Genomic DNA, 18643 nt, shown 5'->3' on the forward strand with positions numbered 1-18643 from the left:
ATTTAAATGTTTTGTAGATATCATAAAATTCCCCTATGAGTCAGTGCTGCATGTTGGGTTCAATTATTGAACTGTAGCTAGATGTGTCAAGAGAAGAGAACCATATATTTTCCGAGAGTATGCTCTCAATTTTATAACCCCTCCAATCTCCTTCTATTTTCAAGACCAAAGGAGAGGTGTGAAGGGAGGTGCAAGAGCATTTGACCCAAATATTAGGTGAGAGAGAGAGAGACCTGTGCCTATGTCTTAGCAAAGTAAGGAAGGGTGACATTTTACCATAAACAAAGAACTCCTGAAATTCATCAATGCTGCGAAATCTGAGAGTGAGATGGCAGGGCCAGAGGTGATAGGAAAACTACACGGGTCTTAACAAAACTTATAAGAGGACATTATCTTTCTTTCCAAATGCTCAGTTTAAATTAGTTCCCCATAATTGGTGTAGAAAATAAAGAGAAATATATCTTTACCCTTCAAACAGCTTGATAAAATCTTACATCTGTAGCTAACCAGAGTGTGCAGGTATGTCAGGAACCCCACTTAAAAGAAGTAAATAAGAAGCGTATCTACACAGCCCATCTAAACAAAATCCTAAAAATTTGCTTTGTGGAGCTGAATGGCTAAGATGAGCTGTTATATTAATCAAATTACATAAGAAATGGCCAAATGTCTATTTTGTGCTGTGTGGAGACAGACACTAGCAATCCAAGCTAGGGAGTTTTAATGAGGAGACTTAATTAAGACACACATCTTCAGAAACATGAGTCTCAGCGAAAAATCACTGCCAAACTCAGTGCTAATTAGCAAAGATTGGGAATTCAGAAAATCTGGCTGTTAGAAAAAAGTATGCTAAAGAGTAACTATAGAGTACTGCCCACAGAGTATATTGTTGGGGTTTTGATCCTGTGACAGAAACTTGTAGATCTGGACAGCAACAGGTCTTTGAATGATGCCCAGCCAGTCTTCCCCACTAAGAGCAGAGTTCTTCCAAAAACATCCTGACACCTGGGAACCTCAAAACCAGAGACCAAGGACTCATTACATTCTTTGGCTATCCTTTCAATTTTTGAATAGCTCAATTTAATTGTAAGTATTGTCTTCAACTGAGCCAAATCTGTCTCTTTGAGGTTTTCATTTATTAATTCTGGCTCTGTGAAATTATCCAGATGAAGTCTAACCCCACTTCTCCATACCTCTATCTGTTATGTTTTCTCTTTTGTAGCACAACAGGATTCCCTGTTGTTTCTACCGTCCCTCATGTAACCCTGCTTCAGACCTTACCACCATCTGGGTCAGTATCTTCTGAAAAAGATCCAGTTGCTGTTTTTCTTAAAGCTGTGGTGCCTCAAAATGTAATCTATTCAGTGTGTCTCCAGTCCTCTGGACTCTAGAATGTTGTAATTGCTACCTAAGTTTGTATTAACATTTTGGCAGTTACAACACACTGTTGGCTGATTTTGAACTTGTAATCAACTAAAACACCTGTCTTTTACTTACGAACAGCTATTGAGCCAGGTTCCTCTATATTTTGTACTCCACCAGTTGATTTTTAAGTCCAAATTTGTTTCATTCTTATTGAACAAATGATCAATGTCCACTTGTAGAAAAATTAGAAAACGCAGCAAGATAACAAAGATAAGCAAGAATATAAATTAAGTATAAATCATCCCTTTATTCCAAACATTTGAAGACAATTGCTATCTACATTTTGGTAAATACTTTCCCAACTGCCTTTTCTATGCATACATATGCTGATTGTTGGATATTTATGTGAATTTTTGTCTACACACACAAAATATAATTACATATACTCTTACGATCTACACTTTTTCTAAGTTGCACTTTGTAAATACCTTTAAAATTTTAAGATACATATTTATTCATCTATATTTTCCTTTGAAATAGCTTCACAATACTCCAGTTTTAGATGTAACATTGTTCCAGGTACTATGGCTGCGTAACAAACCACTTCAAACTGTAGTGACTTAAAACAACATTTATTTTGCTCACAAATCTGCAATTTGGAAGCGCTCAACAACTTGTCTGCTCTAGTTAGAATCAGCTGTAGTGGCTGAAAGGCTGGAGGCTGGAATCATCTGAAATCTCATTCACTTATATGACTAGTAGACGCTGGCTGTCAGCAACAATCTTAACTGGGGCTTTCTGCTAGGACACCTAAAGATGACCTTGCCATGCAGTCTGGACTTCCTTACAAGCTGGGTTTCAAGGAAGAAAAGCCCCAAAGGAGAGAGAATCAGGTGGAAAGTCATATTGCCTTTAAAAGTCATCCAATTTCACTTTCATCATATGTTATTCAGTGAGGGAGCCACAAAGTCCTGCCTAGGTTCAGGGGAGGGGAAAATGTAAATGGGGGAGTGACAAAGTTAAGGAAGAGCACGTGGGACTGGAAATACTGTTATGGCTATCTTTGGAAATCACTATCTCCACAGCCATAATTCATTTCACCTACTTAATACTGTTTAAAATGTCCACCATTATAAAAAATGCTTCAACACAATTCTCAAATAGACATTTGTATTTACACAATTATTTCTGTAGGATATTCTGAGAACAGTGATTACAAAGTTTAGGCACATTTTTAAGGCTTTTGATAGATATTGGCAAATTGCCATTCAGGAACATGAATGGCAATTGAGACCCCAATCATCAGTGTACGAATGGAAAAGCCCATTTCTTAACTCTAGCTTAAACACTGCATATTACCAGACTTCTTAGTATTAGCCAGTGCTATAGTATTGTTATTTAAATTTGAGTTTGTTTGATTACTAGTACATTTGAACATTTTATACGTCTACTGATTATTTGTATTTCTTCTTAGAAATTGCTTTTTTCTTGGCCTTTGATCACTTTCCTTTTGATCTCTCTTTGAAGTATTTTTTAGAGAATTTTATGTATTAACATTAAACCTTGTCAAATATATTGCAATGCTTTTCCTGATTTCTTATTTGCCTATTATACTCTATGTAAAGTTCTGATGTTTTCCTGTTTTCAAAAGAATATTCATTTCTTAATAATGGTTTATTTGAGGTCTTCTTCAAGACACACACACAAAAATTCACCTATATTTTCTTCTAATACCTTTTTTAAGACTTAATTTTTATATAAAATCCTTAATAAATCTGAAATTTGGGTGTATGGGAAGAAGTAGAAAACTACATTTTTTTTCTAAATATCTCTTTTCTTGAAAACCATTTAAAAATTAATCATTTCTCCTATTCTTTACTTATTTATTATTTACCATACACCAAATACATAAACATACTAGTTCCTAGTTTTTTTATTTTCTTTATGATTCCATTTATCTGTCTATTCCAACTTGTCTATCAAGCTATTCTACCTATTTATCAATGTATTCTTATGATGCTATTCTAGATACTGCTGCTTTATGGGCAATGATATGTAAACTTTTTTATTTCTTAAAGCCATTTGAGAATCTGATGGATTGTTTGGATTCTATACCTAGAAAAATGCACGTATGGGCATACACAAAACTGCTTTCATTCAGTTTCCTATGATTATGCATCTCTGAGACCCATATAAGGGGACTTCATCTTTGCATATATCTCATGAATTTAACTCTGAGTATTTTATTCTTTAGACTGTTATTGTGAATGAGTTCTTTTTTCCATTTCATTTTGTTATATTTGTTTGTTGATAGCATATAGGAAAGCTGTGGATTTTGTTAAACAATTTTTTTTGTCCAGCCACCTTTTTGAATTCTTTCAAATCTAACTGTTTTCATTTTAAATCCTTTGTGTGTTCTATATAGACAATCAAACCATCTGCACTGAATATAATTGGGTCTTCTCTTTCCCAGCATTTAAATATGTTAGAATATTTAAAACATATATCTTAGCTAGAATATCTAAAACAAGGCTTAATAATAATGGAGATAAAATACTTCTATTTTTATTCATTTTTTGATGCATGAGTTAATGAGAATGCAACTAAAGTTTCACCTGGTTACATGTGCAAGATAAAAATTTTTCATTGTGTTCAATTTCCTTCTGTTTTTCATAAGTTTTTCTTCTATTCCCAGTTTGTTAAACATAAATGCCTCTCAAAGTTTTTATTTAGATATAATTCACTTACCAAAAAATTCATCCTTTTAAAGTGTACAATTTAGTGGGTTTTAGCACAGCCACAAAATTATGCAACCACTACCATTATCTAATTCCAAAACATTTTGTCACTCCAAAAGGAAATCATTCCTTAGTAGTCACTCCCCATTTCCACTTACCCCAGGCCCTGGTAACCACTAACCTATCTTCCATCTCTATGAATCTGCCTATTCTGGACATCTCATATAAATACCTTCTTAGTGAATTCAGCCCATTATTTCAAGTCTAATGATATTTCTGAATTCTGATTCTACTCCAGATCATATTAGCTATTAATTCTTTAATGCTAGATGAATGTTGATCAATTTCATAAGTATGCCTCTGCATCTTAAGTCATTAAAAAATGTCACAGAAATGTGCCAATTATTTGTGCAATTTCTATGTAGGCATCTCCTGTTACATTGGTATAACAAGCTAAAAATTTACTCATCTTTAGAATCATCTTGTCTGCATGCCTGTATTTTGCCTAAAAAACTGTTAAGTAATTAGCTAAAAATACAACATATTGTTTCTGCTGTAGCAGCCAAACCCTGCCAAATGCTGAAATTAGAGTTTTGGGGGCAAAGTTTACTCTAAGTCACTACGTATTAGTTCTAATCAATGCACCTTGTTCTGTATGTGAATAAACTATCTCTTTCATAACAAAGGCCAAACTCTTTTCTAGTATTAACTACAAACCTAATGACCCACAGTTTTTAAAACAAAACTTTAAAAAAATATATCAAATTGTTACAGTTTTTCCCTACTCTAAATTCTGTAAGTTTTCCCTTTTCCATAATACCTAAAAATCATAGACAATGGGCAATTGCTATATATCCACTTTAGTGTCTGCTTTGTAAACACCACAGCCTAGATGGATAAATGGTGAAAGGGAAAACAGTATAATTCACATCAATCTGCCAAGTTGCTAGTGGTTCTTGACCCACAGTTTATGAAACCTTCCATATTGAATTTTATTATATTCAGAATATCATTCCTCCCTCACACATTTGATCACTATAAATTATTACGAAAGATGAAGAGTCATGGACTCTGACATGCATGGCATGAGCATAGGAAAGGGCCAAGGAATGGTCCCATGTAGCACTTCGGCTCTTCAGGCCCCCTACCCTCAGATGGGGCCCAATGTCTGCTTCTGGGGCAGGGCTGGACCTGCCACCAGTCCCGGAGCGGGTATGGAGGCTCCTCTGTCCACTCAAGCTCCTCTCACAGCCCAGTCCTTCAGGCCCCCAGTGCTGTCAGCTGCAACCTGGCATTTGGACAGAACTGGCTTCCCACCAGGGTGGGGCCTCAGACTCAGAAGTTATCCATTCTCTGGAATCGGTCTCTTTCTAATTCCTTCTTGTAAAAGAGCTTGACCTCCCAGCTCACCAGGCCTTTGGTCTTACGTGGATGTGTGTATACATACATGTGTACCATAGAACCAAAACAAAAATGGAATCACTTTTGTTGGGGACAAAATGGAGTTGGCTAATGCAGGCATATTAACGAAAAAAAATGAAGCTTAACCTTACCTAACATTAGCTACAGGAATTTACATTTCTCAGAAATTAGCAGAGGACGCCAGCCAATCCGCAGATGCCAAATCTGTTCACACCATCTTTGGCACTCCTTGTTCCTGACTCAGCTACTCTGAGCCAAATAAGGAAGAAGGCCACCAGGCTTCAGCTGAAAAAGACAAATTCCGCATTTACCCCTTTAGTCCTTACTAGTCCCTTGTGTTATTTCATTTTCTTTTTTTTTTTCATTTTCTTTGTAATATCAATGCCTTTGTTACTGGTTTCTAAGAACTCATTTATGACTAAGGATGTTAACTATTTGTCATGCAATGCAAATGAAATGCTGTGTTTTATTGCCATCAATTTACTACGGTGGGGCTTCTCTGGTGGCGCAGTGGTTGAGAGTCCGCCTGCCGATGCAGGGGACACGGGTTTGTGCCCCGGTCCGGGAAGATCCCACATGCCGCGGAGCGGCTGGGCCCCTGAGCCATGGCCGCTGGGCGTGCGCGTCCGGAGCCTGTGCTCCGCAACGGGAGAGGCCGCAACAGTGAGAGGCCCGCGTACCACAAAAAAAAAAAAAAAAGTACTACAGTGTTCTGTATTTTGGTTATGTATTAAAATATAATCATGTAGTGTTTAAAAACAAACAAACAAAACACCTTTAGTCAATAACTAGCAGGGAACTTATTGCTCCCGCAGCCTTGAGTTTCCCGGTTTTGCAGGTCGTAAGCCTTGCAAACAAACTCATCTTTCTGCTTTGTTTTACTGTGTGTTTTTGACAATACATACCTGTGTGCATATAGGGGCCAGAACAGAGGTCCAAACTCACTGACGCAGTCCAGGACCCAAAAAAGAAATGACAGAAAACCTTCCTCCAAAAACGGCGTAATTGCAAGGGTGTCGGCGAGAGACCTTTCCGCGCGCGCTGTATCGTCGCGGCGAATAGAAGACACACACCCTAAACTTTCGCGAGAAGTAGGAAGTATCGCGCCGGCGCAATGCAGTAGCTCCTGCTGGCTTTGGCAGATTCGCTGGCGGGTATGTGACAGAGGCAGTCAGTGTGGAGGCCACTGCACCCCCGGGGACTCGCCATTAGGAGCAGCACCTTAGCCAACACCTCGGAGATCGAAGCCGACATGGCTCGGACTAAAAGAACAAGACCACAGCACACCACTTAGGGCTGCTTAAGGCTCGCTCTGGTAAGCTTCGCGGAGAACTCATTACTCGAACAGGTGGTGGTGCTGGTGAGCCGGAAGGTTTTGTTGTAGCCAAGACAGGTGGTGCTCGAATTGAGTTTGTGGGCTTTCTAACTATGAGGAAGTCAGCCCAGCTCAGTAACTTGGCAGGGGTATATTCTGAGGTGGCAGCCTGAATTCACTACTCTAACCACTGTGCCCCGTGTCATCAGATACAGAGGGGCCAAGATCCAGCTCCTAGATCTGCCAGGTATCATTGAGGGTGCCAAGGATGGGAGAGGCAGAGGCCATCAAGTCGTTGCAGTGGCCCAAACATGTAACTTGATCCTGGTTGTTCTGGATGTCCTGAACTGTTGAGACATAAGAAGATAATTGAAAACGAGCTGGAAGGCTTTGGCATTCACTTGAGCAACAAACCCTCTAATATCTGTTTTTAGAAGAAGATAAGGGACGCATTCATCTGAAAGCCTCTTGCCCTCAGGGTGAGCTGGATGCTGAAACTGTGAAGAGCTTTCTGGCTGAGTACGAAATTCATAATGCCGATGTGACCGTCGCGATGCCACAGCTAGTGACTTCATTGAAGTGGTGGAAGGAAACAGAATTTATATCCCCTGATATCTATGTGTTAGTTAAATAAGATTGATCAGATCTACACTGAGAAATTGCATATCGTCTATAAGATGCCTCATTGCACCCATCTCTGCCCATCACTGCTGGAATTTTGATGACTTGTTGGAAAATATCTGGGAGTATCTGAAACTAGTGAGGACTTAGACCAGATGCAAAGGCCAGTTCCCAGATTACACATCCCCAGTGGTGTTCTGCCTTACCCCAGAACCACAGTGGAGGATTTCTGCTGAAAATTCACGAAAATCTTATCAAAGAATTTAAATACGTTCCAGCCTGTGGTTTCTCTGTGAAACACAAAAAAATGGTTAAAGCCATATGTTGGGGGATGAGGATGTCATTCAGACACGGAAAACTTCCCCTTTCTCCATCTGCTAGGCCAACCCCTGCAGCTTTCCAAATGACCAAGCATCCTACCCCAAACCCCTTCTGGCTTTGGATCAAGATTCAGGAGGGAGATGGAGGCACCCAAACTGGCACTGCACTTATCTTCATGTCACCTTGTACTTTGAACTGCATAGAGGACCAGGTAGGAAAAAAAAAATGAGCACATTCATTAGGATTTGTTTATTTATTTATTTATTTATTCTTTATCTATTTGGGAATTCATAATTAAGGTGGTCATAGGATCATAAACATTTTTGAAATCTTGTTCAGGGCATGAGTATGCAAATATGTAAATAAGGACACCTTTACCTGAGGTGAGGCTAATGAATGTTTAATGAATGCTTGAGTGACATAACCTTTCAGTGACAGTGCTCGCTCTGCTTTTCATGCTTGCATATAGGACACATCAGTAATTATTTAAACTTTTATCTTTCATCATTTAATTAATGGAAATAAAGACAAACCTGAATATATTCTATTATTGAAGAAAATGACAAAATATTATAACTACCGAAGAGAAAAAAAATTTGTGAAAGCTCATTTTAGACCAATTTTGTTGTATTTTAAAATATCTGTATTTACAGAAATACATTAAGATAAATATAAGCTTTATAGTAACCCAAATATTTCCTCTTCATTTATGAGTATGATCAATAGGAGCTGCTACAAAACAGAAGAAAAGGTAAATCCTTAAAATATTCAGTTCTAGAATGTGTCCATGACCTTTTGTGCCTTGTGCCACGTTATGAATTATTCATAGAACATTGATAACAGTGTGACATACAGTCTTATACACAGGGGATCAAATCATTGAGCTGGGAGAGGAAGATTGTAATTCTTCTTTTGGCTCTGCCATTAAATTGTTTGACCCTGGCCAGTTTATTCATTCATTCATTCGTTCATTTATTCAACTCAACAAAATTTTAGGGAACTTCTCCCAAGTGCTTTGCACTCTACCAAGCAATGGGATATAGCAATTACCAAAATGTCCCCAGCTTCATAAAGCTTACAGTACAGTCATTTAACCTCCATTCAAGTCATTTACTTTCTAGTCGAGACACATAATTTTTTTGGTGTCAAGTGTTCTTATTTATGAAATGAAAGAACTGGGTATTTGTAATACCCTATCAAAGACTCCTGAGTCTTCATCAATAAAACATGCTTTCAGCCATGTTCTCCATAATAATTGTAGGTTGTCCTCAGTTATGCATACCATGTTGCAAAATTCTTATGTGACCACTAGCAACTGTTCCTTGAGCCAATTGACACTTGCTGTATGGTACATCAAATACTACCACGATATTCACTGAACAACCCACGTGTCCATCCCATAATCATGACCTCTTTAAGTTCCACTCCTAACTCAGAGCATTCCAACCAGTGTGAAGGGGCTATGGGAGTGTGAGATGATAGCAATTCCCTCCAGCTATAGAGGAGTATGATAAGGATGTGGTAGGCTAGAGCACCTGGCTTGTGGGCTTCTAAGGCAAACAACCCGATCTACTGCCTTTTATGTATTGTATATGTATATCATTTTCTAGGTATACCATGATGTAAAAGAAATTGGGAATTATTACTGTAACCAATCAAGTTATAAAGTAAAAAATGCAAATATTACAATGTAGGTAAAGAAAAAAGTAAATTATAAGAGCAGAAGAAAATTAGGAAATAGTCACTGTCAAGCTCTAAAAAGTCTTTTAGAGCACCAAAACTAATTTAATATTATCTGTATAAAATTGGAACCAACAGATTTTAGGCTATTTCAGAGAATATAATACTGTACAGGAATATGACATCGAATATAAAGTAAAGGAGTAAGCAGCGTCTTTGGTCAAAAGTCTCAAGGTATAAATTAATCATTTCAGTTTATGAGTCTGTGTCCCCTTCCCCTTTATTTAATATGTTTATAAATAATCATTCTCTAAAGGGGCTATAAATAACCTCTATGTTTGTAAAGTTAAATAATATATACTACCAAATCTAAATTCCTGTGATTATGTCCCTGGAACCCTAAGGGATAATTATTTTTAAAGCTTTCTTATTCTGACTTAAATATAAGTAAATAAATTAGATCAAAGCCCTGATTTCTATAAGAACTCCTGTTGGTTCTTACAGAAATACCATCCCTCAAGGTTCTCAAATCTGTCAACCTCCCCATTCACACAGCCACTGCCTTAAGTCTAGCTTTCATGTCTATCAATCATCCAGTCCCCCTCCCCATTGTTTCCAGAATGCTTCTCTGTCCTCCGCAAGATGTTTTGAAGAATCCACTTCATCTATAGAATTGGTTTCCACAGAAGGAGGAATACACAACCTACTATAATCTCAAATTGTTTCAGGAGGGATTTGTATGTTTTTCAAGTGGATTTTCTTTAAAGGTAAATAACACTGGTCAGCTGAGTAAAGTCAGAGTTCCCTGATATGGCACCCAAGGTCCTTGTTGATATGCCTTCAGCATTTCTCTTTAGTCTTGTCTCCTACCGTCCGTATTGCAAATAATTCTAAACTGTCTACGGTTTCCCCCAAATATTGGTGCATCAAATACTGGTGTATTTAAACATGCCTTTCTTTTACCTGTAATACCCTCCATCTCCACTTCTCCCATCCTTCAATTACACTTCTCTGATCTTCACAGATAAAGTTTATCACTCCTCACTCCATCCATGTTTTAACATCTGCTGCTCTTACAACACAGAGATAAAAGTATGCTTATGTCCATCTTATCTGCTAGATAGGATCTTTTTCGAGTATAGACATTGTGGATTGTATCTTATTCAACCAGCATAAGGCCAAGCATATTAAGTACACAATGAATATTTATTAACTTCAAGGAAAACCTTTCCCATAAAGTTTGTCATGATATTCTCTGAAGCTTTAGAAGTCAAATTATAATTGAGGGTCCTTTAAAGATAATGTGATATCAACCGTGAAAAAATATTTTCAACTCCTTACAAAATTTATAACGTATAAATTCAGTGTAGTGAAGAAGAGATTTGAGGTTATAATGCCTATATTCAAAATTCCTTATTCATGTCAGCAATGACTATGAAGCAGGCAGTGTGCTAGGTACTGAGATTGAAAGATGAATAAGAAAGGATCACTAGAATCTTCAGTTCAAAAATATATCTGATTATCTATATTCATGAAGCCTACTCAGACTTTTCTCAAATACTCATGAAAATAAAGGGAAAAAATAATGGCTTGACATCATCCATTACTAAGATTAATAACAATCAATACCAGTTTCTGGAAGGAAATGAATGTGAACTGGTAATTTTCAAGGTTTTAGTTAATATTATACCGTGCCTTTGTTTCATAGTATACACTCAACCTGCAGTAACATAGCATATGACTCAAGATTCTGAGAAATATTATTTTAGATCCAAATTCTATACCTAGCCATAACAGGGAAGCCATGTCCAAAGGGAATTCCTGGCAGTGCTAGCTTATATCATCTTTTTAAAAAGAAAACAGTGTAAAGAGAGATTCTTGTTCCCAATATTTTCCAGGAAAAACAAGTGTCAGTATTTCTTCGGAATGCGCTAACATGGGTCATATGCCAATTTCAGAATCAGTCACTGTGGCCAAGAGAATAAATGAGGTAATTGGCCAGACTTAGGTTATATCTGTGTGCCTGGAGGGAGAGCAGTAAGGGCCAGAGGTCATCCACACCTAAACCACACAGATTGAGAGTGGGCTCAAGTCAATGGTATAAAAAGAAAGAGAAAAAGTTGCTGAAAATCAAAACAACGCAAGCCCCTTCTGGAATAAGAAGAGAGAAAACCTCCAAGTCAGTATTAATCTATGTTCTCCTTTCAGCACTATTCCTCCCTAAGAATGTGCAAACTATTGTAGTACCAGGTACAGTAGATAGTTATAATAGTTATAAAAACAGGTTTAACTTCACAGACGCCATGGAAAAGCCTAGGAAACTCCCAGGGATCCATGAACCACATTTTGAGAGCCACTGCTATGGATAATGCTTCTCAAATTTTGATGTCTATATTAATCTCTTGCGAATTCTGATGAACTGTAGATTGTGATTTAGTTGGTCTGGGATGAGGCCTAAGACTCTTCATTTCTAACAAGCTTCCAGGCAATATTAATATGCTGCTGGTCCACGAATCACTCTGAGTAGCAAAACTTAAACAGTAAGGACATAATTCACATGAAATCCAGACAGAGAATTCATGATTGGTTTACCCTGTTGTTTTTTTCTCTATATATATCTTTCTCTTTCTCTACACTACCATCCACAATGTCAGTTTTGTTCTAAGACTGATTTCACCCTTAATCATGGGATGTCTTGTAAGAAGCATTTGAGCTTTATCCTTCCTCATTTATGTCCACCTGGTGAGAGCACTTCCCACCCTCAATGAACCAAAGACTTGAGCTCATGTTCCTGACCTCTTAAAGCAGTTCCTGCAGCCAGAGGAAATGCCATGTGTGATTGGTTCAGAGCTGGGATACATGAGTCCTTCACTGTTTTGGGAGGAGATGATTTATCCTAATTAAGTGAAAAGTGAAATGGTGAGGTATAACATTAAGCCAACAAATTCTACTTCAATTTAGCGTAAAAAAATAAAGGAATGAATTGTATGATGTAAACATTAGGGAAAATGAAAAATAAATATGGAAATTACAACACCAAAAAAGAAGGAATAGGAAGGATGAAGAAATGAGTGTTGAAGAAATAGATAATAATTAATTCCTATTAATAAAGTGTTGGAAAATGAAGAAGCAATGATTAATATAATGGAATTGGGACCTTTTCAATATTTAAGAAAAATGGGGTATAAAAATGCTCCAGTTAAAAAATCAGGAAAAGAGGGGAAAGCACAGAAAATAAAAAATAAAAAGAGATGAGTGAGATTTATCTATTATAAACACAGACTTTCACATTACATTAAGATATTTTGCATAACAGAAACTTTGTAAATGAAGCAACACAAAGAGGGAGCATGAAAAGAATAAAATGAAAATGTATGGCCAGTGTCACTGTCATAAACATATGTATGTAAACATATACCTATAGTCATGAACATGTATATATGTAAGTATATATAGTCATAAAAATGTATATGTGTACAATGTTTCAGAAATGAAACATAAACACAAAGTAATGAGTGGGTTGAAGCTGCAGTGATGCTGGGTATACAAGCTAAAGCAGAAGATGAGAGTAGGAAACATAATTCCTGTGGGATATGGGAAAATTGAAATTTTCCACAATATATCTAGTAGCTAGAGTTAACAGAAAGGAAGATGAGAGGAAAGACTGCTGGAACTTGAGTCTGGACCTTTAAAAAAGGTCCAGAAAAGTTTGTGATTTTTTTTTACAAAGAGCCAAATAGTAAATATCTTAGGCTTTGTGGGTCTCTGTCACAAATTCTTTCTTCTGTTTTTGAACAACCCTTTAAAAACATAAAAATCATCCTTAGTTCAAAGACCATGCAAAACAACCTGAAATTGGCCTGCCATCAGTAGTTTCTGACCCTGCTTTATAAGAAGCTGTCAGCCTAGAAGAGGTGAGAGGATGGAGAAGCAGCCATGTGACCAGATACTAAGCCAAGTTGCCCCCATCCTGGAAGATGAATCTGCACTAACTCCAGTGTCTCTTGTCACATCACTTCTAGTTTCCCATACAGCATCCCCACTCCCCTTCTTTCTTACTCAGATGTCCCCAATTTTCCTCAGCTAAAAAATATCCAATTAAAATAACTTGCCTTCTAAAATATAATATTAAACAAAAAATAAAATAAAATTACTTGCCTTCTCAGACTCCCTTGGAGGTAAAATAGTCACATACATATCACCGGCCAAGAAGATATATGCAAAGGGCTTAGTGGAATTTTCAGCAATTTTTAGACAGGTATAAGTATAGCAGACATGCTCCACTGACCTTCGCTCTTCTCACTTCCCTTTCATCCTCAATATCAAAAATGCATGTAGGTACAAGAGCTCTCTGGAGTCTATGAGGATGAAAATCACATGGTACAATGGGGAAACTGAGGACTGGAGGAAGTTTGGACATATATGATATCAGGGATAGCCTACATCCAGAATTTCTCTTTTGTGAGAATAAAAAAGATCTTTATTTGACGAAACCATTGCAGTTGGCATGATCCATTGACCTTTTCTCTTTCCACTGATTCTGTTACAAAAGCCAAAAGCAATAATAACTGATGCATCATTGCAATGCAGGTAGGGTGGGTTGAAACATTGTTATGAGACATTAGTAGGCTCTGGTCTGAAGCAAAGATCCAGGCAAAAGTAATAACAGTTTTCTGAATCCTCCAAAAGGAAAAGTGCAATTAAAAGAGGGGGAAGGGGATGAGAGGGACATATAGGTAGGGAAAGGGAGGAAAGGAGAGAAAAGGTTCAAAATGCAATAAAACTAGTCAGCATACAAAACTTAGAATGCTCATGAAGAAAGCCAGCCATCAGAATAAAAATCAGAACATGGATTTACTATATATTTTATTAGAAAAATCAGATAATAACTTTAAAACTAACAGTGTTTAGCTATTCACAGACATAAATGAAGACATAATATCCTTGGAGAAATGTCTATTTAGGTCTTCTGCCCATTTTTGGATTGGGTTGTTTGTTTTTTTGATATTGAGCTGCATGAGCCGCTTGAAAATTTTGGAGATTAATCCTTTGTCAGTTGCTTCCTTTGCAAATATTTTCTCCCATTCTGAGGGTTGTCTTTTCCTCTTGTTTATGGTTTCCTTTGCTGTGCAAAAGCTTTTAAGTTTCATTAGGTCCCATTTGTTTATTTTTGGTTTTATTTCCATTTCTCTAGGAGGTGGGTCAAAAAGGATCTTGCTGTGATTTATGCCATAGAGTGGTGTTCTGCCTATGTTTTCCCCTAAGAGATTTATAGTGTCTGGCCTTACATATAGGTCTTTAATCCATTTTGAGTTTATTTTTGTGTATGGTGTTAGGGAGTATTCTAATTTCATTCTTTTACATGTAGCTGTTCAGTTTTCCCAGCACAACTTATTGAAGAGGCAGTCTTTTCTCCATTGTATATTTTTGCCTCCTTTATCAAAAATAGGTGACCATATGATCATGGGTTTATCTCTGTGCTTTCTATCCTGTTCCACTGATCTATATTACATGAATTATCTTTTTTTTTTTACATGAATTATCTTTTATGAGTAAGTTTCATGCTCTGACCCAGCAATTTCCACTTTGAGAAGCTTTTCCTAAAGAAATAATTAGATGTATATGCCAAGATTTATATGTAATGATTTTCATAGAAATTAATTAGAACAAAGATATTGTTAGTAACCTAAATATTAAACAAATGGGAAATGGTTAAATCAATCATGATTTATGTATAAAATGAAACACCATGCAGTTATTTTAAATGATGTTGAAGAATAATATTGGAAAACAGGGTACTTTATTTTATAATGTATTATTAAATGGTAAAATTTGCACAATGGGATTATTTAGCTATGTTTTTTTGTTTTTTTGTTTTTTTTTTTTTTTGCGGTACGCGGGCCTCTAACTGTTGTGGCTTCTCCCGTTGCGGAGCACAGGCTCCGGACGCGCAGGCTCAGCGGCCATGGCTCACGGGCCCAGCCGCTCTGCGGCATGTGGGATCCTCCCGGACCAGGGCACGAACCCGTGTCCCCTGCATCGGCAGGCGGACTCTCAACCACTGTGCCACCAGGGAAGCCCAGCTATGTTTTAAATATATATATATATATATATACACACACACACACATATATATGAATATTTACCTCATCTCACTTATATTTTAAAATTATATGCAACTTACATACATGCATATATAATGAAAAATATATCCCTAAAATTAACAACTGTATCTGGGTGGTGATTATTTGTGTCTTTTATTCTTTTATTTTTATTTTTTTCTGTATGTTTCCAATTTTCCTTGTGACTGCTTTGTTTTTATAATGTTAATATCCATTGAATAATCAGTCCTAGACACTGATAGAACTAAAAAAGGTATTTAGTGAGTACATTGATTCGATTTGATTTGAAAATTAAGGTTCTAAGATCCCAAGAATCATAAATCAAAGTTATAGCCAATGCTGGAATGAATGCTAGAATGAATGACTCTGGGAATCCATAGGGTCAACTTTAAGTGTTCGTGAAAGCTGCAATCTAAGAATAACCTGGAGTCCTCAAGTAGCTTAAGATACTAGTACACTAGATCAAGCAGGCACTTCTTTGACAAGTTATTATGAGGTGATCACAGTGACTGCTAATGCCTGAAAATCCATAATTAGAGAATGTGGCTCTTCCTTCACATCCTGAATGACTGAGGGAAAAGCTAAGAGGTGAGTGAGTGGATGTGAGAATCCAACCAGCAGATGGCTCTGGTGGTGTTCAGCAGGTGCTCATTTACATATTTTGGCCATAACCTCCCTCGTCTTTCCTCCAGCATGGCAAGATGCTCTGGCTTGAATGCACATTTAGACCAAAAGCTGTGTGATCTAGTGAAATGTACTAAATATAGAGTCTTAGGTTTGATTTGTGATCCTGGCACTTATGCTAAGTATATGCACAGTCTTAAACATGTCCCTTAAACTTTGGGAGTGACTTTTATCTCAACCAAATTTCCTGCTTTTAATATTCGTACAGAGATTGAAGGGAACTAATGGAAAATTCTATTTGTGAGGGCTTGAGTTTCACCATAAGTCACTGATATTTTAAAAGCCCAAATTTGGGGAAGAAACAGAATGGTGCAGTGGGCAAAGCCACAAAAATTGGAGGTCAGGAGATTTTGGTCCGCTCCCTGTCAATAGTCATAGTATGACCTTCAACACATATAATTTCATCCCTCCTCAGTTTATCAATGTGCAAAATGTGGATAAGAAAAATGCGATAAAGAAGATAGGAGTTAAGCTACTCTGTCTTTAAGATCTTATTAAAGTATAAAAGGCTTTGATCATGTTCTATGCAGTGAGTGATCTGATAGCTTTTTTTTGAGAAAAGTAAAGTTATTCTGAAATTTTAAATGACTACCATATGTTATTTGGAATATATTACATCATTGAAATAAAGGGTATGGATAAAAGAACATCACTGAAACAAAATGATATATAATGAGACATAGTATTGAAGAAATACTTTGCCAACACATTTTATCTGTGAATAGAAAATAATTGGTATATCCCTTAGGTATATGTTATTTTTCTTTTCTAATACTAGTTAAATATTAGAGTTCCTTCTTACATATAATATTTTTCTAAATTATTAGTATCATATATACATAAATATCATAATATTATATTAGTATCATACATAATCTATTATTAGTACCATAAACTTTTGTCATTATGATCCTTTCAGATAGCAGAAATATTGGCTAATTCAATTCAGTCTTTAGAGTACCAATAAAACTTTTGAAATAGTAGATTTAAATAAATATTAAAACTTAAAGAAACTGTTTAGACTAGTTTAAAACATGTTTTGTGGAAAGTGACTAGCTTTTTTTCTATTCATTGCTATTTATTTAATACCTTCCAAGTGTAGTCATAAGCTGTGTATTATAAAATCAAATTAATTATGAAAAAATTCTCCTTGGCAAAGTACTAAAATCTTCTAGACATTTGATATTGTAGTAAAATGTGTTAATATCACATTAAATAAAGTTTAAAAAAATTAAATGCAAAGTTCATTCATTTATTGAACAAGGTTTAATCAAGTGATATGTGTGCAGCCCTGCAGTAAGCATTAAAGTCTTTAGCTAACATTAAGTAAATATTTGAAAGGAAAATCATTATACTCTCAGTTTCTTTGTATTGTTCTTTAGTCTTTGTGATATGCTGATCTTTGTACTTATAATAGCATCCTCTTATCCCTTGAGAATTTTCAGTTATTTGGAACTTTAGAAAAATGTAGAAAAATTTCATGTGTAAAGACCAGCTTAAATGAACAGTATTAGAGATCACAAAGAATCCCACCAACCTAATTATTTTTATTCTAGGTTGGAGAAAAATAAACAGGTTTCAGATACAATACAGGTGAATCATTTTGAGCATGAATTATGACATGTAAAAAGATAATACCTTTCATGTTGAATTTTCTTATATTTTAGAGAGATGACAATGAATCATATTCAAAGGTGACAAACCTTTTGCTATAGATTTTTTATTTGCTGATAGAAATGCATTTCAATCCCAGAAAGAAAATATGATGAGATTCTGAAATCGGAGCAAGTTATCAAGTTTTCAAGTAAGCATAATACAATACAATAAAAATAATTTCAGGAAAAGACATGCTCAAAAATCTTGTGAACAATTCACCTCTTTTGCAGTAGTTGCTTCAAATACAAAGAAAATCAAGAGCTTCCCTGTTACTGAGCCTGAAATATTTTTTGAAGAACTGAAAAGTGTCTAAACTTTCCTGAAACCCACTCTCCAGACAGAAATTGAATTAGTTTTTGACATTGAGAAAGGCCAAAGCTGTCAGAAGTGGAAGCATTTTTAAATAGTGATGTAAAAGTCTTAACTTTTAAGATAAATAGACTTAACATGTTTATGCATAAGTGCATGAAAGAAATCATTTGATTATTACAGAAATGGAAAATGTTTGCCATTAGCTCTTAAAAGACTAGGATGGAACTAATGCATAAATAATTACATCAGAGGTTACAAATTACATTCCAGTGGTCACCCACTATTCAGTTAAGAGGACTAAATGGCCACTTCTGAGCACCTTTTACTCTTGTTGGCATTTCATATTTTCTCACTTATTTTTTTCCTCCTGGTTTTTAAATTAATCCTAACAAGTAGCAAGTTTTAAAACT

The 18643-nt window shown here is 36.1% G+C and overlaps 1 pseudogene; it reads left to right on the forward strand.

The window, feature by feature from the left end:
- Positions 1–5164: 5164 nt before the first annotated feature.
- Positions 5165–7839, forward strand: LOC115853568 (developmentally-regulated GTP-binding protein 1 pseudogene; annotated as a pseudogene).
- Positions 7840–18643: the final 10804 nt, after the last annotated feature.

Source organism: Globicephala melas, chromosome 9, assembly GCF_963455315.2.
Source record: "Globicephala melas chromosome 9, mGloMel1.2, whole genome shotgun sequence".
Lineage (NCBI taxonomy): Eukaryota > Metazoa > Chordata > Mammalia > Artiodactyla > Delphinidae > Globicephala > Globicephala melas.